Raw genomic sequence first — 24,152 nt, 5'->3', positions numbered from 1 at the left:
CTCCTTGATCTGGGAAGTTATTTTAATGCCATAGGATGATGATACTTCTATTTTTTAAAAAAACCCATGCAACTCTATTTTAAATGAAAAAAAATGTATTTGATTAATTGAGAGACTGTGTAAAAGTTCAAGGTTAAAGCCAGCAACATTAGTTTATATCCCAACTTTACCAGCTATGACCTCTTTACAGGGGTGTGCTGGGAAATGTTCAAAACAATCAACTCTAGAGCAAAAGCAGTTAGGGAGTTTGCCAATTTCCATGTAGTGTTTTCAAATCTACTATGACTAATTTTAAGCTACAGACAAGAAGTTGGTAAATTCATGTTGGGAAGGAACATGTATAATTGGCTCTCTCCAGCCTGTGTGATTCTGGTCTAACACATGTCCTGTAGACATTGGGTGTGACACATAACTTCCCTGAGTCTTAGTTCTGCTATGTAAAATGGATTTTATTAGGACAGAATGAAGTGGCCTATGAGAAAAACCTGAATATGGTATCACCAATAAATATTTTTCCTGAAACTGTCTTTTAATGTAGCTACTATATTTCAGGGATATATTGTACATATAAAATATATTGTTCTCTTTAAATCTTTGTTGTAAAATGTAATTTTTTACCTCAATACCAAACTTTATTTATCTTAGTAATATTTGGGTTTTAGTGTTTTATCCTGAAATCAATGAAACCTAAGATATATAAAAAGCAGAATTCTATAATTATGAAGCGCACTCTGTTCCTCAAGCAGTTTTATTTTGTAACAGCATTTAATGGTTCTGCATTAATAATTGGATATTACAACTGAGTTTGTAATCTTCCTCCTGAATCAGAAAGAGAGAGAGAAGACCCTTCCCTAATTTTGAGATCAAAATTAGGTCTATTTTTTTGCCCACTGGCAACTCTAGATCCCAAGGATTTGGGAAAAGAGCAACATGTCCCAAAGATTTGGGAAAAGAACTATATTACTGAAGAGATTTATTTAATTGAGTCATAAAATGTTTGCCCCAATCTCTAATGAATACTGCTAAGTTTTACTTTACATGAACTGTTAATTATTTTTAATAAAAATCTGTCCTTTCCTTATCTTAACCCCTGAAAATTACGGGGTTTTACCATGTTGAGTCACTTGACCTTGCTCCTTTTTCTGTTCAGCTGTGCCAATGATAGAAGTACTCTAGCTCTCATTCAGTCTCTCTCTTTGACTTGACTGCTGGCTTTGTTGCAGTTGTCTGTTTCTTCTTTCCCAAAGAAAGTTCTGGAATGGTAAAGAGGAAGGTAACAAGAGAGTGAGTTAAACTGGTCAAAAATTAAGTGATTACCTAACATCTTCTAAGTCACATAGACTATGGTATACGTTCATAAAATCTTCAGAGGGAGAGGAAAAGAAAGAAGCCAAGTAGAGAAATATGGAAGGATGATATTTAAGGAAAGGTCCACAGGTGCAAGACACAAGAATAAACAGTAAGAGGTCTGTTTGTTATATACAGTATATGCCTGCTATTGTGCTACAGTGGTAGAGTTGATTATTTGCAACATGGCCCTTAGAACTACAACTATTTATTAGTTGGTTCTTTTCCAGAAAGTTTTGTTGACTAATTTATTACTCCATCCTATTGTAAGTTCTTTCTTTCTTTTTTACTTCTTTTAGTCTCTTAGAATCACTTCTCCTTAGATATTTATATGATATCCTTTTTTTTTTTTTTGCTGAACATACATTTTTTTTAATTTATTTTTTATTGGTGTTCAATTTACTAACATACAGAATAACCCCCAGTGCCCGTCACCCATTCACTCCCACCCCCTGCCCTCCTCCCCTTCTACCACCCCTAGTTCGTTTCCCAGAGTTAGCAGTCTTTACATTCTGTCTCCCTTTCTGATATTTCCCACACATTTCTTCTCCCTTCCCTTATATTCCCTTTCACTATTATTTATATTCCCCAAATGAATGAGAACATATAATGTTTGTCCTTCTCCGACTGACTTACTTCACTCAGCATAATACCCTCCATCCTTTGAGTGAGTTTCTCATGGCTTTGACTGACTTTGCAGTGCTAGTTCTTAAGGTCATGACAATGATATATTTAGTTATTTGCATTTTTTAAATAAAATTATGTTGTATATGTGCGACAACTTGCCCCTGCCTCTCCCCCACTCAGTGTATCATTTGCTATTTTCCAAATTGATACATTTTAACAGTTGTATAATATTAAATCTTATAGACAGAGCATGGATTTAACCAGTGTGTGGTTTGGTTGTTTCCATTTCTTAGCAATTGTAAATGGCTAAAAAAGACATCTTTATAGGTATATTTTTGTAGTACTATTCTAATAAGAAAGAAACTCTAAGAAGTGGAATTGCTGAATCAAAGAATATCTATTTAAAAATATTCATAGAGTGATTGCTGAAATGATCCCATCTTCTGCCTGTAGACATTTCCATGTCTTACAGCCCTCTGCCAAACTGCTATCAGAAAAAAAGAATCAACATTAAGACCAAAGGAAGGCACAAAGTATATAAAAGAGCTAAAAAATAAAAAATAAATAGCTTACACATTTGTTTCAAATTGAGTAAAATGTATACAATATTCATAGTGCCCAAAAGTGGATATGATATACATTTAACACTGTCTTTTTGTATTTCCCAAGGTAATATTTCTTTTTGGAAAGCTAATTAGTAATCTATCTGTCTGCTTCTTCCTTATTCAGGTCTGGGAGCTTCCTATCCATTCAAAATTCCATTTAGTGAAATTCCATGAAATTCTAATGAAATAAATATAATGGCAGCAGACATATTTCCCTACCATAATTCTCTTCCATTCTGACATACCAAAAGATGACTTCATGGATATTTATTTGATGTTAGGGCTGTGGGATTTGGATTTTGAAAGTTTATATTTTTTCTTTTCACCAAAAGTGAAAATTAGAGGAGGCAGATGACACAACAGTTAGAAATCAAACAGCTCAATGTAGGTAGGCATCTTTTTCATTTCAGCAAATTACTCAGTCCTACAAAGCCACAGATAGTGTTGTTTCAATGTCAGATTTCTAGATCTCTTGACCTTTTAAACTTCACAAGAGGAACTTTTTTTTTTTTTTAAATTGGGCTCTATGCCCAGCAAGGAGACTAACAGGAGTCTTGAACTCACAACCCTGAGATAAGGACCTGAGCTGAGAGCAACAGTCAGATGCTTAATTGAATGAGCCACCTGTGCCTCCACAAAAGGAACGCTTTTATATTTACATAGTTATCAAAATGCAGATTTCTTATGCAAAAAAATTTCAATCTTCTTTTTACACAAAGATGTTGATTTTCAGAAGTTGGGGAATTGATTAGTACTGTCCAGTTGGTTTCTGAAAGGTATTGTCTATTAATCTACCAATCATCTATCCCTAGTAGATTCAATTTTATTCAGGTAGCATTAAACCTAGGCAATTAAACTCATTTATTATAATTTATATATTGTTGTTAACAAAATCTGCAACTAATTATAAGCATAATTTGAATGTTTTGATATCTCTTTCATGCTATAGAGGCTGTACTTCCCTGACCTTTTGATTCAAGCTAACTCAAAGAAAAGAAAGCTATTAAATGCCTAGCTTTGAGGATGTAACCAGTATCTTGAAAATCTGTATTGACAGTTTACATAGTATGATACTTGAGTCAGACTTGGGTCCAAATAGTAATATTCTATTTACTCATGTATAGCTTGATAAAATGACCAAACTCTCCAGGCTTTGTTTGATTTATTAACCAAATGGGATTAATTATATCATGGTTGCATGATTGCTCTGGGAATAAAGATGACCAATAAACAGGAATGATTGCAAGTCTTTTCCTTATTAGTTTCTGAATTTTCCATACAGACGTTTATTCTTGATATTTTTTAAAGATTTATTTATTTTAGAGAGAAAGAAATAGAGAGCCCATGAGCAGGGGGAGGGGCAGACAGAAAGGGAGAGAATCTCAAGCAGGCTCTGTCTCCCTGCTGGGCATAGAAAGCTGATGTGGGGCTGGATATCACCAACCTGAGATCATAACCTGAGCCAAAATCAAGAGTTGGATGCTTAACTGACTAAGCCACCTATGTGCCCTGACATTTCTTTTTTTTAAAGAAAGATGAATAGGAAAAGGGATTCCTGGAGTATAGTTGATAGGAGGCCATGTGGGTGTTGTTATTTCTGTCTTGAGGCTCTTCCAGTTGAGATTCTGAGAGCTGGCAGAGGAAAGTTCAAATAAAAACAGCTGCTTTTGTGTACCTTCTAACATGATGTGGCTGTTTGCATCAACTTCTTTTTATAGTGAACAAAGCTCTTCAGGAAATGGCAAAGGTTTGGCTTTAAGATAAGAGTGAAATGGCACAAGAGTACTCATGTATTCCATGTAACATTTATAGACTAAAAGGTGCGAGCTTGTGGCAAATGGCTCCAAGCACAAGATTAAAAAAAATATTTCCATCACAAAGAAGCAATGTAACAATAAGGAAATCTACAAGAGATGATTTTACGGTTTTCATCTCATTAAACTTCAGGTCCATCTTTCATCAGTAGCAAGAAAAAGGTTCTGATGATTGACAAATGTGTATAGAGCTTAGGAATGCCAAAAGCCTGCAGTGAATCTTATGGGGGAATAAAACATCAGTTTATTATGTGTATGCTCTGTCAGTTATTGTAAGGCATTTTATGTTCACTGTAATGTACATCACATTATTTTTAATGGGGATATTGATGATCAGAAAGATTGGATAACTAAAGTAATAGATTTGTACTGACTAATCTCAGAGGCCAGGATCCTTTCTATTTTATTCAGGTGCAATAGTGCAATAGGTGAATACTTTAGAATCTTTATAGTTAAATAAGCATATTCGTGAACAATATGTAAATCATGTTGAATGTTGTCTTAAGTTGGGTTCTTTAGAAGCAGAGCTTGAGACAGAAGTTGGTATGCATGATTTATTGCGGGAGTACTCTCAAGTGATTGATGTAACTCCATGTAGAAAAGCAGAAATGTGTGAAGCAAGAATATGGGTTCATGACCTCCTGTAGGAGGATCCCTTGAGCCTGAATGGCACCACAATTTGAGGCAAAAGGGTCAGATTCTGTACCCCTGTATCAGCCATTGGCTGTGGGTTAGCCCCAGTGGGGACAGAGACTGGCCTCCTAATCAGGGTGACTCCTGATTGGTCAAGGGCAAATCTATGAAGGAAGTAGCAGTGAGTTGGCAGCTGGGGCCTGGGTACACCAAGAGTGACCACTACATATCATAAGTGTTGTACACCTGTACCAAGAAATTAGATGCTATTTAACACATTCTCTACAACATAGAGCGACTTGCCAATTTATCTAAAGGCCACAATAGTAAAATTCAAGAAGCTGAATGGCCACTAATAGCACCTACTATGCCATTCTCCAGAGTTTAAATCTCACAGGATTCTCCCAGGGAGATGTAATTCTGCTATTCTTTAAGTGTGAAAACAAGTTATTTGGTGGTAAAATCTCTTCTGTATCAATACTGATTCATTTATTTTATAGACTTTATTACTTGAATTCATAGGAATATTTACATGTTTTAATGAAGGATTATTAATGAGTTTTAACACATAGTACCTTAGCTCCTACTACCAGTGTTGTATGATATACACAAAGTGTACTTTTTGCTATAACAATATCTGGAAAATTCTGAATTCCAAATCATGTGATTCACAATTCTAGAGAAGAGATTGTAGCCCTAGCTTATCATTCCCCTAAATGAGTGAGGAATGGAGCTCAGAAGCTTTAAGTGTCTTGTCCAAGACAAAATAGCCAATACAGGATCCTCCATTCAATTTGCATCTCTCTGAAAACATAATTACCTATATTGCATTTTCCAATATCAGGGTCCAGAGATGCTAAACCAAGACCTACTTCAGAAATATATGCCAGTTTTCCTTCCCAGAAGACAAACTACAAAAGCACTGAATTTTGAAGTTGGACAGGATCTCTGAGAATCCATTAAGAGTATGACTCGCTTAATATAGGAATTTGTTTCACAACATCCAACCAGATTATCTGGCAGACATTTTGCACATATCCAAACTCATTGCTTTGTAAGGCAGGTCATTTCAGAGGACTCCAAGGTTTAGAAAGTCCTCTTTTGAATCAGAATCCATTTCCTATACACTCTACCCATGTACCCTAGTCTTGGTCTTGAGAAGCCTATAGACTGTTAAGTATTTCTTCTACCACATTTTACCCAGCAAATATGTGGATAAATGGCAAGTTCTACCTCACTAGGATTTTTATTTTTTAAACTCAGTGTCTCCATGCCTTTTGCCATTCTAGTGGATCTTTTTTTGGAAGATTCTTTTCACAAAGATCTGCTTTATGGCCTGAAGCTTTCAGGAACTTTAGCATAAAGTGAGGAGAAAGAAGGAAGTAAGTGGAAGGAGCACTGAAAGAAAGGACACATTCTTAGAGCCTTGTCCCTACTGAGAACCAGCCTTTTTCCTGCTTTTGAATCCAAAGGCAAATTCAACCACAGTTTAAGTAAGTGAATATCAGAAGATTTAGCCATGTGATGGGCATAGAAGTAGGTGAAACCACACGATGGAGGTTTTATGGTTCCATGAAGTTATTCTGTTCACTATGGAACTGCTTGATAGTGACTAGAAAATACTGGGGTCAGAACCCAGTCCCCCAGCAGAAGCTAACTAGAACTTCAGATGCCCATCAGGGTATTTTAGCACAATTTCCTCCTAGTGATTCTTGATTGGATTTCAGTCTTTCAAAGTCTGTAGAGATTTTTCTGGCACTGAGCACTATGTAAGTTTTCAACATATATTTACTGAATAAATAAATGAATGGATAATTGAATGGTTGGGTAAATTGATTTTTTCAGTTACTATTTTAAATGTACCCATTTGGGATATGCCTCTCTTCTGTTTTTCAATGCCTGTCCATTTTCCCATCTACCATTTTCCCATTATTCCTGACACATAAAGGGTACTATTTGTGGATCTGAGACTCTTAAATATTTCCAGAAATGTAATTTTTGTCTGATACCAGAGAGGTGGACTAATGCAATCAGTCTTTCTAATTTTTCAGAGGATAGTCTTGTTTGGCCACACTCAGGGTCATCAAAACCTACCATAACACATTTTAAGACAAAGCAATCAAGGCAAAGGGAAGCAGTGATTATCACTTAGCAGTCACATGGTAATTCTAGGATTTGTCTTAATCTAATAACATGGAGAACCATAAAAATAAAACAGGATCATAAGAAATAAAATTTACAAACTTGATTCATTATATGTCTGAAAAAATAAATTCTGCAGCTCAAATCCTATCCACTATAAATACCCCAAAACACATGGAAGATACATACTCTCTTTTGCAGTTTCTCTTTTTTCCTCCCCCAAAGATAATATCATTAAATTCTTTGAACCTGATGTTTGAGCTATTTAGAAAGTCTTGATAAATGTTTCCAATTAAGTATTTTGTAAAATAGATGCTTAAGATCAGGTTTTTTAAATATTTTATTTATTTATTTGACACAGAGAGAGAATTGTGGGAGAAGGCAAGAGGGGTGTGTGAGAGAGAGAGAGAGAGAAGGAGAAGCAGACTCCCAACTGAGCAGGAAGTCCAACAGCAGGAGTCTATCCCAGGACCCTGGGATCATGACCTGAGCCTACCCCAGGACCCTAGGATCATGACCTAAGGCAGACACTTAACTGACTGAGCCACCCAAGTGCCTTGCTTAAAATTAGTTTTATAAGAATATTTCCAAAAGGAAAGAAAAAATTGGCACATCAGATTATAAACTGAACACCTTTATGTAAAAAGTGAAAGCTGCTTTTTATTAATTCCAGTCTTTTGACATATTGAAAAGCTTATGTAAGACTTTATAACTTACTCTGACTGTGTTATGCATTATCATCTTTTAAAATATTCCTCCTGTCTCTTCTGTGATAAATACGCATTTAATAGCTTAATAACATATTGTTTTAGATATTGCCATTTGTGCTTCCAACAGCCATTATGTTCCCAACAGTTTTCTTTATGCTGATTAATGAGAGAGTGCATTGGAAAGACTACAAACTGGGAACGCGGAGAGAGAGGCTTTGTAATCCTAGAATTAATTTCAGATAACTCTATTGAGTTCTGATATCTGCTACATATTTGCAATATTCAGGAGAATAGTTACACTTTCTTGGACTTAATTGTGACTATATCCTTTTGATCTGAAATCTGGAATTTTAGTTCCAAAGGATTTGAGCTTAGACTAGCATCTTCCATTTATAAATGGTGACTAGTATTATCATTTTCCTTCACTCCTTGAGATTAGTAATAAAAAATATTAGTGGCAAACAGATTTGTTTTTATAATAAAGTAATAAATGTTCACATAGAAAAATTGAGAAATGTAAAACAAAAAAATCACTTTATTTATTTAAAAAAATCTTTTTAACCACCATTTATACAACCCAGACATAACTACTATGAATGTGTAGATTCCCACACTTTTTACTGTCTTTTTAAAATATATTCAATCTTTAAAAATAAAAATACAAATATATGTGCAAAAATAGAACAACACAGAAAATTATAAAGTGAAATATTAAAATTCTCTTCTCTCCTTGCCACCTTCAGTTCACCTTCATACTTCCTGGTCTTAGTTTTCTCTAGTACTGTCTTTGCCAATGTGACATCTCTTGATTTGGCTTCTTTAGCCTGTACGTTATAACTCTTTACTGAGAAAAATGAGGAGTTTGTTCATTTTTCATCACACCTGTTGCCTCCTTTCTTTGCAGCTTTTGATTTTGCATCTACATTTAGGCTTCTCATGGGATCAAAGAATTAGATTAACTCTATAAGTCTTTAAATCTGAAATTCATGAGTTTTTTCTAATTATTGAGGATGATGGTTCAAGCACTCATGCAAACTAGATTCATATTTCTACTAGCTTACCCACAATTAATGGGGAGGGATCTTGGGAGATCATTTTTATTCTCTGGTTATTAGATTGTTTACTTATGAACTGTTAGATGTGAATTAAAAGTCCCTTGTGATTCTGAAATTTTACTATCCATGGGTTGTTGGGAAGAGAACCACTCTTACTCAATGCATTCAGTTAGAACAGTCATGGGGACTGAAGGGTTATCTCTAACACCAGAGGTTCCTATCTTATTTTATCTTTTTACTTTAACTTCAGTTGAAGTTAAATATATACATCTATATCCCAATGATTGATGAAGAGTTTATTGGAGGCACATACTCTTAGGAATTATGTCATAAATAATGGTATTTCCAGCGGTGTGCTTGAAGTGAGCTTGTACTGGCTTGTGGAGAGCTAATTGTTTGAATCTCTTCCCAACTCCATGTTCAGTGTCATCATGTTAATAGGTTGAAATTATCCCTGATAGGAGTCTTTACACCATGAAAATCAGCAAACAATATTAATTAAAACTCTTTTTATCTTTTTCCTAGAGAGTCAGTGTCCAGAAAAGAGTCCACATAGCAGGCCTTCAACTACTATCTTTACCTAGTGTCTGAGAGGCTGCATTTTGGGAGGCTTCTCACCCTTCCCTAACTGATAAGAGTCCACATGGTGTCTAAGCTGCTTGTGCAAATGATGTAGATTATGCAAAACACCTGCTTTCTTTCCAAGAGTCTGGATTCTTGATATGTGCTAGGCATGGGGTTATCTACATGTCCAGTTTCAAATAAAAATCTTGGAAACTGGGCAGCCCGGGTGGCTCAGCGGTTTAGCGCCGCCTTCAGCCCAGGGCGTGATCCTGAAGACTCCCATGTCCGGCTCCCTGCATGGAGCCTGCTTCTCCCTCTGCCTGTGTCTGTGTCTCTGCCTCTGTGTGTGTGTGTCTCTCATGAATAAATAAATAAAATCTTAAAAAAAAAATCTTGGGAACTGAGTCTCTAATGAGCTTTGCAGGTAGACAGTATTTCACATGTATCGTCTGAATTCAATATTGAAGGAACTAAGTGCATTGTCTGTAACTGCCCTGAGAGGAGTCTTAGAAGCTGACTCCTGGTTTCCTCTGGACCTTACTCCGTGTGTCTTTTACCTTTACTGATTTGGTTTTGTATACTTTGGCTGTAATAAATCATAGCTCTTAGTTCAACATGCTGAGTCCTGTCAATCTTCTAGCAAATCACCAAATTTGGAGGTGGACTTGAGGTCCCTCAACACAACCAGTTTATCAGCACACCAGTGGTCATATCATTAAATTCTTTTCAGTCTTTACTATGAAATATCACCATATATAATATCCTGGAAGGAGGCTCATGACACATTGTAAAGGAGGAAACACACAAAGATATAATTCATTAAGTGTAAAATGTGTGTGTGTGTGTTTCTTTAAAGCTATAGAAAATGATATGAAAGATTATATGTTAAGCCATTAATATTTATTGGGTACTTTTGGATGATGATATTGAGTACAGAATATAGTACTTCCTCTTCATGCTTTGTATAATAATAATAATAATAATAATAATAATTAATAATAAGATAGTGGAATTTATCAATGACTCATTTTATTTTCCAATAATATTGAAATCAAAATACAGATTAGGCAAAATTTTATCACTGAATTACACTAGCTATAATGTATTTTTAAATAGTTTATATCATGGGAAACTCCAAATTTTAGTCAGATATAACAAAATTTGGTGTGCTAAGGAGCCTCCAATGATAAATGACTAAAAGCATTGCTAATGGACATTTTGGGTATATGGCCTTTGTTGGTTCTATTGCAAACATCAGGGGAATTTTCATGTCCTATGTTTAATTTTCATGTGCAGTTTGCCAAATCTGTCTTCTCAAATACTGTTGGTCCAAATTTATCAATTTGCTCCATTTGGCTTCTGGTTGTTCAGCAAATTTTCTCTGGTATATATTTGTGAATAGAGATGGATAATCATAGGTCACTTCAGTATCAGGATGACAGGTATTTGAATAATTGATATAGGCATATTGAAAACAAGAAGTAGAAATATGATATATATAGAATTGAAGCTTAGATTAAACCTAATGGCACTATTAAGAATAATGACCTAAAGTTTTTTCTTCATTTTCTTCAATTCACTAATAAATAATTCAAAAGGTATTATTTTCCCCATTTAACTCAAATACTTATTGGTAAAATCATCCCCACATTTCTCCTCTTGGCCCCCACCTATAACTCCTCAAGGAGCTATTGTGTTCTAAGTAAATATTAGGTTATTACAGTTGCATTCATGCATATTTGCACAGTAGACAGTTAAATCAGTTCTGTTACTATGTTCTATAAAACTACATAATTACAGACCTTTCAGAGTGCATCTTATTAACTTGGTGCATGACTACTTCAAAGCAGACATGTGCAGATCAGTTGAGTCAATATTCACAAGGTATTTTTCAGCTTTCAGTCTTGGAGGAAGTAAAAATACTGAGGCTTCTGCATATGTTTTAATGAAGAATTGGACATTGAACTAAAAATTTCACACAATCATCCAAGATTTTTAAATATCCAGATGTTGGATCCTCTATTTTATAGCATTATATGTGAATAAAATATCAAGTGATTTCCTGAATATATAATTTTTATGTGAAATTTGAATCAATTATTAAATACACTGTAGCTAGGTTCAAGAGAAGCCAATTGACAAATCAGAATGTAGGTTTATTTTATTACAATAAAGAATATGCATTTCCAGTATATACACACCTACATCTGTGATATTCAAACCTGATGCTCTACATGGTCCCCAATCTTTGGCACCTGAGCTTTTAGAAAACTGAATTAGCCTGCAGAGGATTCTTTGGACATTTTGGAATAAGAACAAGGGATATGAATAAGGTTGGAGACCTTAGTGCAGACTCAGGTAAACCTAAGGGAACAGGTTCACCCTAATCAAGGAACACCTTGCTCATTCTCAAGTTCTTTCCATCCACATAATTGAGACAGTTCAAGAAACACCAGAGGCATACTGTTGGCTTTTTCATTCTTGTTTCCTGGTTGATCACATTTCTTCGGTTTGATGCATATTTCCCTTAAATGTCTTATCAATTAGACTATATGTTTTTGATGATGCTATCCTCTTTAGTTAAATATTCCTTTCCCCACAAGGGACAAAGAGATAGGTTGCTTATTTCCTCACTTACTGATGCCGTGTCTGGATCAGGATTATACCACTGGATATCCAGCTATATTGTCACTGTCCCCATCTCATTCCAGTTGTTATCTTTTCCTTCTTTCACTGAAGAATGAGTGTGTTGTCTTCTTCACTCTAAGTCCTGCCATCATCCTTGGGGACTTCCACATTCACAAGTATAGCTCATCCAACCTCCTGACCCAAATCCATACCTGATTTTCAATAACTTGCCCTGACCCTAACTGAGCCACACTCTCTCATGGCTGAGCAGGCCAAAAGCAATACCTACTCTATTTCTGAACTATTGACTGAAAATGTTCGCTGAGTGACCGTATACCACCATTCCATCTTCAACCCCCTGCTTCATTGATGTCCTTAACAACCCATCTGGGAAAGCTGTAAAACTAGACCAATACAGACATTTGCTTTCTTTATCTCCACAGTTAGACAGCTGGACATAGAGGAGACGGAACAGTCCAAGCTTCCCAGTATCTGGAATGGTTTAAGGACTTGTAGTCTAAGCTTGAGGTCCTGGGCAGAGTTGAGTCAGAAAGCCTTTTGACTCTGACCACCCAGCTCATCCAAGAGCAGCTCCCCACCTGTGAAGCCGAGGATACCGTGACCTACGAGCAGAAGCTGCAGCAGTGGCATCTGGAGTGGGTGCACTTGATTTCATATGCAGCTTTCTCTTCCCTTCTCTACTGGAGCCATTTCAAATTTCCTTAAACACTTCTCTCTGAACTCAGTACCCATCCCTTCACAGATATTTTTACTTCCTATTTTAAAGATAAAATGAGTTCTGTCAGATGGGAACGATCACTACTTCCAACCTTTGTTCCATATTCATAGTTACCTCTATAATACTTTGTTGACTATTTCTTTTCGGCCTTGTTTTCCTTGCCTTCTCTCTTTTATTTCCTGTCCAACAGTATTTCACCAAGTTCAGATCACTTGTAGATGAGTAATTAAAAAGAAAATAACAACCTACTTCAAGCACCAATTACCCCACAATACATGCTCTATTTCTTTTTTTCACTGAAGCCAACCTTCTTCTCCCCACTCCCCCCATTTTCTTATTGAGATGAAATTCACATAGCACAAAATTAACCATCTTAATGTGAACAATTTGGTGGCTGTTAGTACATTAAGAAAATTGAGCAACCGCACCTTTACCTAGTTCCCAAATATTTTCATCATATGAAAAGAAAGCTATGTTTCCTATTACTCCTTATTCCCCCTTTGTCCAAGCCTCTGACAACCAACAATCTTTTTTTCCCTGTTTTTTTCAATTTACCTATTCTGGATATTTCAGGTAAATTTGCACAATTCACACAATGTGTGTCCTTCTGTGTCTTGTTTCATTTTACTCCGCACAGTGTTTTTAAGGTTCATTCATGTTGTAGTGTTTATTAGTACATCATTGCTTTTCATGGCTAAAAAATATTTTGTTGTGTATACTTACCATGATTTGTTATCTGTTCATCCACTGATGACAATTTGGGCTGTTTCCATCTCTTAGGTATTGTGAATACTACTATAAACAAACATGAATGTTCGCATATTTGAGTATCAATTTTCAGTTTTGGAGGGGTTATATATGTTGGGGTTGAATTGCTAGATCATATGGTAAGTCTATGTTTAACTTTTTGAAAAACTGCCAAACTATTTTGCAGAGTGGCTGAACCATTTTACATTCCCATCAGCAATGTATCAGGTTTCCAAATTTCTCCAAATCCCACTGATACTTTTTATTTTCAATATTTTGTTGTAGCCATCATAGATGGTGTGATGTAGTTCCTTATTACAGTGTGGTAGCTCAGGAGATCAGAGCTCCTCCTTCCCTAGTTTGCTGTTGTTGATATTTGATTGTCTAGATGTACATTTGTTAGTGACTTTTCCAAACAATTTTTGCAAGACTATATCCCTTGCTACATGTGGTCACTAAAGTGTTCTGTTATCTCAGTGATCAGCCAATGGCCTGACATGGATTTCCTCAAATTATTTCCTTAAAGTCTGCCTTTTATTTGGCTGTGGAATCATACTCACTGACTGCACAGAGTTTACAAGACCCACCACAGGTGGGTCCTAGAGTCCTCTGAGTCTTTTTTGCACATGTGTTGGTATTGGGCATTTGGGTTTCACTCTGTCTATGTGACATGATGAAGTTTCAGTGAACTTCTCATAGAATTTCAGCCATCCTGTCCTTCATTCAACAGTCTGCAGCTACCCAAAGATTTCTCATTAGATTCCAGAGTTCCAAAAAAATTAATCTGCTAATCTTTGTCAGTTTATGATTATTTCAGTGGAGGGACCAGTTTTTTAAGGCCTTATTCCACCATTTTCTGTGATGTGACATGTGAAGCCAAACTTCTTCTACATGTTGTCTAATACACTGCTAATCAAAGTATGATCTGTGGACAAGTACCAATCTGCAAAATATTGAGAATAACACAATATTAACACAAAATATTGAAAATAACACAATATTATCATAATGTTCAAGTGGCAATCAGTACATTTGTGTCCTTAAAAAATAATGTAAATCAGTGCTGCATAATAGAAATGTCCTGCAATCCACATATTCTAGTAGTCTTTTTAAGAAAAAGCAAGTATCACTTCAAAATACCATCATTTCAGGCACCTGGGTGGCTCAGTGGTTGAGCATCTGCCTTTGGCTCAAGTCGTGATCCTGGGATCCTGGGATCGAGTTCCGCATCAGGCTCCCCACAGAGAGCCTGCTTCTCCTTCTGCCTGTGTCTCTCCTTCTCTTTGTGTCTCTTATGAATAAATAAGTAAAATCTTTTAAAAAAATACTATCATTTCAACATGAAATCAAGTGAATTTGTTATTTTATATTTTTTATCCTAAATCTTTGAAATGCCCAGATAGAGAAATAGATTTGTGTGCTTACACACACACACACACACACACATTTCTCTCTATATATGTATACATAGAGAACATATCAATTTGCACAGTCACATCTCCAGTATTCAATACTAGTGGCTGCCACGTGGGACAGTGCAGGACAGTGCAGGACTTGTGAATTGAGTTCCATGTAATGTGAGTTGTATATTTATAGGAGTCCACAAATAGTTTGAGAAGCATTGGATTAATGAACTGTCTCTAGGTTCTTACATCCTATTTACTTCTTAACTTATTGCATTATGGTTTCTAACTCCACGATTCACTCAAATAGCTTTTCTCAAGATCTTCATGAGTAACAATATGCTATTTATATCTCTTTGTGCATAAATAATATAGCAAATATTCCTTTGCTTGACTGCTTAACTACATTTAACTATATTGAATAATTCCTCTTCCTTGAAGCCTCCTGTTCACCTGGATTTTATTAATTAATTTTATTGTTCATTAAACAAAAGTTTATTAAACAGTTGTTATTGACTCAGAAATGTGCACAGCACTGAGGATACAGTGGTAGTAAAATAGATCAACAGAGCTTTTATCTAATGGTGGAGGTAGCCATCGTCAGAAAATAACAACAACAACAACAAAAAAAAAAACTGTAAAATTGAAATTGGCAAGTGCTGCAAAAGTGAGATACGTGGTGCAAATAGCAGAAAATAATATTGGTAGTAAATATTCATGTAATACTTATAATGTGCCAGCCATTTTTCTAAACATGTTACATTTATGGACTCAATCTTCATAACAAGCCTGTGAAATAGATACTCTTATTAGCCACACTTCATATATAAGGAAGCTTAACAACAAGGTTACATAAATACCCAAGGGTATATATCCAATATACCCATAATATACCAAGTGTGGTATAAGAGTTTGAACCTAGGTAATTTGGTGCTTATAAGCCATGCACATGACCATATTACTAAAGGGATTAGTTGAAATGGAGAGGGAAGTTTTTATCCTCTAGGAGTGATGATTGAATCATACAGAGCCGTGTAGGTGTGATGAAAGTCTGTTTTTCACCTTACAAGAAGAGAAACTATTAAAATTCTTTAAGAACAAGTATAATTTATAGGGCAATAGTGGGTGGACCACCATGAGGATAAAGTATTATAAAAGGATGAGGATAGTTGGAGGAAGACCAGTTATAAGCCAATGCAGTTGTCCCTGAAAGAGAGGTAGCTTAAAAGGAAGACAGTGTGTGGAAGAAATGGAGAACATTTCTGTTCACAGAACACACTTCAGAAATGTGTAGGCTGTAAAAAATCAGTACTTAGTGATTACTTGGGTATATGCAATTTATGAAAAAGAAATTTCAGGAATTACTTCTAACTACATGATGATGTGCATTACTAGTGAGAAGTTGAGATGAAGAACTCTTGGAAAGAAACCGATGAGGAGCTGGGAGTTTGGTTTTAGATATGATGCAGTTGAGGAACCTTTAGGATGTGCAGTAGAGACCAGAGGAGAGCTCTCATAGGGATAAAATATATGATTATCTCTTAAAGGCAGTTGAGACCATGAGGTATCAGTCACCTGAAAAGGGAAATACAGAAAGAGAAGACAAGAGAGTCTAAGGTCAAGAGCTCCAGCATTTTATAATAAGATAAAGGAGGTTGATGAAGTGAAGGAGAGAAGGAATGAGAAGCTTAAAGAGTAAGAGGAAAACTGGGGTCATGTCATGCCACTGGAACCAAGGAAAGAACATGTTTCAACAACGCAGTGGTCGTCACTATCTAATGCTGTTGAGGGGCCCGTGAGGATAAAGACTGAAAACTGTCTACTAAACAGAAGGACACCAAGTTACTGGAGGGTTTATTCAGATCTTTCATGAAGCTTTCATGAAACAGAGTTCCTAATTTGAGAACCTCTTTCAGTAGGATTTGACACAATTATAACTTAAATTTGTTCCTGTCATTTTTGATTGGTGTATCTCCACCACTAGACCTTAAGTTCTAGGAGTGCATGGACTTCTTTTGTGTAGCAGCCTGTGACTTTATTTGCCATACATCAGCACTTACCCTACTGTCTAGGTCACTGTGGGAAGTGTGTGTTTGTATCTGTGTGTCTGTGTTAAATAAATGAGCTATTTCGAAAAGAAGGATTAACTGTTATAACAGCAGCTCAAAATCCTGTTCTATTTTGCTTTCTCTTTTATATTAGACTGAAGCTCATTTGATCACTACTAAAAGTTACAAAAAGGCCTCCATCATTGCAAATGATGGTACAGGTCATTGCTATGTGGGTAGCTTTTCCTTAATATTTAGGGAAAACTTTCTCATTCATGAACAAAAAATATATTATTTGTTTATGCTAAATGCAATTTTATTTTATTTTTTAAAGATTTCATTTATTTATTCATGAGAGACAGAGAGAGAGAGACAGTGAGAAGCAGAGACACAGGCAGAGGGAGAAATAGGCTCCATGAGGAAGCCTGACTCAGGACTCGATTCCGGGTCTCCAGGATCACACATTAGGCTGGAGGTGGCCCTAAACCGCTGAGTCACCTGGGCTGCCCAATGCTATTTTGTACATGGTGTAGTCTTCTTCATTTTCCAGAACTTCCTTTCTGAACGTAAATACTATCTCAGTGTGACTGGACTTTGATTTAACTCTTACAGACTTTTCAATATTTTATTTTTCAAAAACTTGTATTCAAGTAGCTTTCTCAAAGAACTGAGTTTATAAGAATTTGTTAGATCCATCATACCTATTGATTTTCTACCCCCATTTATTCTCTCTTGCTTATTCTCATGATCAAACCCTGTCACTATCTCTACCAATTACTGCCATTCACCAGGATGCTAGATTGAAGGCAATCAAACCATGGATTTTGAAAATTTTTTTTCTCATGCATATTGGCATTTATATTTCTTTCTTTCTGGCTTCTAATGCCTAGATTTGTTTTCTCTTTGCCTTGAAAGTATATTGGGAATAGGACATTGTGTAAGTTCTGTTCTACTTGACTCATAAAAGAAGAACAATGTGCTCAGTGGTCTGACTCTGTAAATCATTCTCATTGTGCAAACCATCAATGTCTCAACAGAAAAAGAAGATAAATATTGCAAAAGAGAGAAGGTTCATCATGGATTGAGTAAAAGCTTAGAGACTATGATTATAGAGTAAGGAAGTACCATAGGTAAAATTACACACTAAAAACCAGGTTCCTAAATCTTGCATGTTACTTTGTCCACAGAAATATGTAGCTTTGTTTATAACTTTCAGTGATGTACTTTGCTCTACATACAGTCCATCCTTTACCATGCTGATAACTTGGACTCTGTAAAGCCTTCCGATTCCCATCCCCTCATTTTCTACCCACTTTGTTTACCTTCTCCTGTGCCATCATAGTAGTCTCTCCTCTCTCTGTTCTTTTTCTCATCACTCTAATATTTAACATGAACATTAAGGAGGCTTGATTTCAGATTTGTTCAGTCCTGGCATACTGGGAAAGTCTCTTTTTCATGGCAAGCAGTTTGGATTGCTCTAAGACGAATTTATTTTTAAAGTTCCACATTGCACATTGTTGGCTCTCCAATATCTTCTGGCAATAAGGCGCCAACAAGACAGAACACATAAAAAAGAAGAAAAACACCCAAACATTTTCTTTCCCCTTTTCCATATTCTCCCCAAGCCAAGTTTGGAATGGCTTAAGGGAGGGGTTTTTCTTTCCCTTTTTTCTTTGCCTAAAACTGGCCGCTGTTAAGCACCTTTTTGGATTCAGACACTTTCCTGTTGGCCTTTCCTGAGGGAATCTACCATTGAGTTCTAGCACATTTTACTTATGCAAGAAACACTGCTTAAGGGGGAAACAGGCCTTAGGTTGAAGAACAACAGGCTCTGCATTTTAAAGATCCTCTCTGTTGAGTGGAACTAACCACATTCCTTCAGACTTAAGGCTTGGTTAAGTCTTTAACCCATTCTGACCATTTGCAAGACCACACACAAAAAATAAAAATATCAAATGTGCATGTAATAGTTTGTCACTATGTAAGGTGAATCACTAGTAGAAGGCAAGTGTTTGGTCTTTGAAGATGGTTATAAGCAACAAACCTGAAGTTTCTGCTAAAGGTCTCAAGTCTTTCATTGAAAAGAACTGTACCCTTGGAGAAGGAGTTTAAATACACAATTCATCAGAGTTACCACTGAATCACTTCTCCTTTGTTTCTCCTTTTCTTTCTTTTTTTAAAGTTTTAGTTATTTATGATAGTCACAGAGAGAGAGAGAGAGAGAGAGGCAGAGACATAGGCAGAGGGAGAAGCAGGATCCATGTACCGGGAGCCCGACATGGGATTCGATCTCCAGGATCACGCCCTGGGCCAAAGGCAGGTGCTAAACCGCTGCGCCACCCAGGGATCCCTCTCCTTTTCTTTCATCATTGCATACATCTGCAGTCCTAAGTCCTTATGAACATTCGTTCCCTACCCTAACCATTCCAGGTCATTGTCACAAAGGATGTTTTGTAGATAGAATTTTTCCCAGTGAGTAGTGCACAAGTCACTTCACTCCATGGTTTTGCCTTGGTCTCCGAGCATCTGTGTGCTATAGAATGAAAGTATATAGAATACTGGTTTACCCATTTTCTTCTTAATAAAGAAGAAGGAGAAGAAATAAGTAAATTCTTTTAACCCAGAAAAATTAGCCAGTCCAGAACAGTTATCAAAGGCAGTGTTGTTTTTGTAGAACTTAGCTGAGACTTTGAATTACAAAGTAAACTGGCAGAGGCTGAGAAGTGAAATTAAGTTGAGACTGTACCACTGGAAGAACATCCTCTTTGTGTTTCCAATAGATTCTAGGAATCTAGAAACATGTTAAGCCCCTAGTTATCTTTTAAAGCATCCAAGACAAAATGATAATGAACAAATAAACTTGCATACCCACATACAGAAGCGCAGCAAAGAAATAGATATATACCACCTGAGCATTACTGAGCATTAATATCTATTAATGATGATGAAAAAGTCCTTCTCTGATTTATTTGAGATTAGAATATAGAGATGTTGGGGTCAATGTTTGTGAGCCCCTTTACAGTCAGTCTGATGTAAGCAGATCATAAGCTAACATTCACAGGCTACACAAAGGAAAGATTTATTGAGCAGCCAGAAATCCAGACAGCTAGCAGGTTTGGCATTATTCTGCTCACCACAGTAGAAATCACCCCAGACTGTGTTAATGCCTGTTTGGTTGCAAATGTCTCACTGCTGCTCCTATGGTGCTCCTTGGGCAATAATCCTCATTTGGAAGAGCTGTTGGCAACCCACATTTTTTTTAAAGAATAAACTGCCAAGCACCAAATACACTCATCATCAAATAACAATGATGACAGCAAAAGCAAAACAAAGGGATTAGAATCATCTGATAGTCACTTTCTTTTTGGCCAGTGAGGTTCTTTTTGTATACATTTATAGAGTCTTTATGTTTTTACCATATTTCTCTTTTAATTATTTTATCCCAGAAGACACCAATTACATTTGTTCTGTCTTAAATAATACTTCATATCCCCCAGTTGTGGCAGAATTGTATTTTCTTGACCAAGGTTTGCCAGAGGAATAAGATTTGTGAGTGCACCAGTCCCATTGTCATGCCCTTAAAGACACTGGATGCACTTCCAAGAACTCAGCTTAAGTGCTAAGAAAAATGATCTGTATCCTTATCAGGATCAAGCTCAGTTTCTTTTTCTTAATCTCTCATTTTCTGCATAGCACCAGTCCTCACACTGCAAGATTTACACTGAGAAGGCACAATTCGAGTTTCAGTTAATTAAGTGAACATATCTTGCTTTTGGCTATCGAAGAACCTTTCATTCTTTTAGTTGGTGACAGCACTGCTTTCCTTTGTGAGCGTCATCCCTCCTCCACTCTCATGAGATGTGGTCTGGTGACGCTAACATAATAATTTCTGGATCTTCTGAACAGGAGGTGGGGGCAGAACCTATAGTAGACTCTGTTTGGGGTCTACCCATATCCCTTCACATCCCCTCTCCATTACTATTCCTATAATTCTGGCTTCCAGTAGCCAACAAAAGTATGATTGTTGGGAGACTGAATTCATGCTGATGAAACCTACTGTGCCCACACACAAGGCTCATGCATAGGCGGGTGAGACATACCTACAGGGAAAAAAGTCCCCCTGCATGTAGCCCATACTTAGTAATTAATGGATGCAGGGTGTATAAATACCCCAAATATATTCCAAATACCTCACTTCTTGGCAAGGGTAATTCTTACATATTTGTTTTGCCAGGGAATATTCCTGCAATATTAAGCTCTGATTTTTCACTGGTATCTGATTTAACATGCCTGTATTGGCTGACTTCCCTGTCACCCACCTATGTTCCTTGCAACTTCCTGAAACTGTTTTCCCTGAAATCCTTGGCTCAGGATCTATTTCTTGGGGAACCAGAACTAAGACCGAACCAAAGCCTGGCACCTAAGAACATTCCATTCCCTGGCTTCAGCGACTGATTATGGATGCAAAGCTGACCCACGCCAGAGCAATGACAGACCCAGGCCTTTTTCTGGAACTGTTAAATGAGAAGTTTTTTTCTTTCTATTGGGGTTTCTTAGTGTATGAAATGTAAGCTGATACTATTCCTCATCTTTCCTATGACATAAGAAGAGCCCTTTGAGAGCAAAGTCAGCACATAAGAAAACAGTGCCAGCAAGTAGAGAGGGAGATTTTCTTGATGGGTTCAGCCATGCCTGAAACTCTGATCTACTTCATTGCCTATTTTCTCCTCTCACCATTTTGAAAATCAGGTTAAATTTCTACTTTTTGAAACTGCGAGAGTTCTGATTAATGCAGATATGGAATTGAAGGTTCAATTTCTACTTGCTTTCAATGCAGTGGTAGCCAGAAAGCTGGGGGTCAGAGACCATAGTCCTTCAATTGATGATATATATGGTGGTCAGCTGTTAGCTGTGAATGAAAAGCATGGGCTCTGGAATCTGAATACAGAGGAGCTTGTTTTTTTCTGTTTTTACCACAAAAGTTGAAACAGGCCTTACTCCAATTTTGGTTGGGAAAGAGGAAAAAATTCTTAAATATTTCACCGCCTTTCTTCTTACATGAGGATTTTTGTAAGATATGAGTAAATGGTCTTTGAGGACAAAGTGTAATATAGTGAAGAACTTTGTCCACATGACATAAATAATTATCTTAAATTTTGCTGTGTAAATTGCAGGCTGCATTTTTCATTTTAATTAAGCAATGGCAAAAATGGTTTTGTGGCATTTTTCTTTCAGGATTGGGAACCTACACACATCAGCTTTGTGCATGAGAACCAGAAATTAAAACTGACCACAACTAATGGGAACCTGCTCAGGCCCATTTTATAGGCTCTGCTGAGGGAAGTGCAAAGAGAAAACAGACTAAGCAAAGAAGGAAAAACTTAATTCTGCCTTTTCAATAAGTTTTAATAATGTACAATCTCCCAGAAAGTAACATATGATCGGAATTACAAATTCTGGGTTTGTTGCTTTTCTACCATTAAGGATTTGTTAAGTACCCAAGGGGATTTGTTGGTCCTTTATATGTTTAATTCAACTCCAATGTCTTCAATTAGAGCATGCTGTCAAAGTAAATAGCATGCTGAAAATACGTGGTTGAGAAGGACTGATGCCAAATCTTGAGGTGTACCCACCCAAGTGGAAATTCAAGGGTAGGTGGTTATTTTTTTTAAGATTTTATTTATTTATTCATGAGAGAGAGAGAGAGACAGAGAGAGAGAGAGAGAGGCAGAGACACAGGCAGAGGGAGAAGCAGGCTCCACGCTCGATTCCGGGTCTCCAGGATCAGGCCCTGGGCTGAAAGCGGCGCTAAGCTAAACCGCTGAGCCACCCGGGCTGCCCAATGGTAGGTGATTAACTGAGGGAATCCTTGCTATCAAAGTGACCTCTTCTAGAATGGTCTGTTGAGTGTGCGCAATCTTGCTATTCTGTGCATATTCTGTATATGAAGCAACATAAAAACAAATGGGCATCCAGGAGATACTTGTCACAATTCTTAGCCTTTTTTAGTGATCCCAGGAGGTATCTTCTGCTTGGGCTTTTTGAATCTCCTATGTTCTCTCTCTTTTTAGGCTAAGTTTTATAGAATGTTATGACATAGCTCTTCTATGAAGGCATATGGGAGCACCTAGGTCTTCGAAAGCTCTCAAGAGGGTTACAAAATATGCAGAGAGAGAGAGGTTTTATTAACAACTGTGGTGACTCCACAGCAAGAAAGGGCTGGCAAATGTACTTCTGATCTCTGCAAGTTGCTCTTGTCTTTGGGAATTTTTTCAGAATTCAGTTAGGGGACTGGTGTCCAGCTGCAGTTGTTTATGTTTATTTTTTAAAGCTTCCCTATTTATTCAGTTGGTTTTCTTACATTAGACTTCATTACACATTGTGGCATTGTTGAGGGTGTTTTTTTTCTTGTCCCTCTTTCTATGATTCTTCCCAAAGATGAGCTCCTTGCAAATGTGAGATGATCAAAACCAAAGAAAGCAGCCAGAGAGTTGTTTATAATTCAGTTGTAAATTCATTGAATGGAGAGAGATTCTATCAGTTACCCACTGAAATGTGACAAATCACCTCAAAACCTGGTGCATTTAAATGAAGATGTATTATTTTACATCATTAAGTAGACTATGAAGTAATCCTTCTGTTGGTTTTACCAGGGCTTCCTCAAGTGGCTGCATTTATCTGTGGATTGGCTGGAGTTGGAAGGTTTACAATAGCCTCATCTTCTCAGTAGTAAGGAAAATGCAAGTGGTAAATTCAGGAAAACCCTTGGTAAACTGCTTTCCTAATGAGTATGAGCTGGAGAAGATAGTCCCAGTACATCTTTCTCTGATATAAGGAATAGAGGGGTGTCTAGGCTGAAGCAGCAGAGCAGTTGAAAAATAATTACATTACTGGAGGTATTGTAAGGTAGAGCCTCATGCTAAGCTTCTGGCAAAGGTGAACAAAATTGTTTGGAACAAAGAAGCTTGCTTTTTCTATGGAGAAGAAAGAGGAGTATGTTGGTAAATGAAATGGTTAACAGTTGGTTCTCTGCAAATTGTATCTTGATAAAGCTGCTATTAAGAACATTTAAAAAATGTGTTTAAAAAAA

General features: G+C 36.7%; 1 long non-coding RNA gene across 2 annotated transcripts in view; it reads right to left on the bottom strand.

Annotated features, from left to right (window-relative positions):
• Positions 1 to 781: 781 nt before the first annotated feature.
• The window catches only part of LOC112673615 (uncharacterized), a 297,501-nt gene continuing 274,130 nt past the window's right edge, over positions 782 to 24,152 (bottom strand). The window contains exon 8 of one of the 2 annotated variants that reach the window (XR_007405549.1): positions 782 to 1,253. This is a non-coding gene — a long non-coding RNA (uncharacterized LOC112673615). The remainder of the gene's footprint in view (positions 1,254 to 24,152) is intronic. The other variant, XR_007405559.1, reaches the window with a different exon arrangement.

This window comes from Canis lupus, chromosome 24 (genome assembly GCF_003254725.2).
Source record: "Canis lupus dingo isolate Sandy chromosome 24, ASM325472v2, whole genome shotgun sequence".
Taxonomy (NCBI): Eukaryota; Metazoa; Chordata; class Mammalia; order Carnivora; family Canidae; genus Canis; species Canis lupus.
The sequence above is the reverse complement of the archived record's forward strand: the minus strand, read 5'-3'. Positions and strand labels throughout refer to the sequence as shown.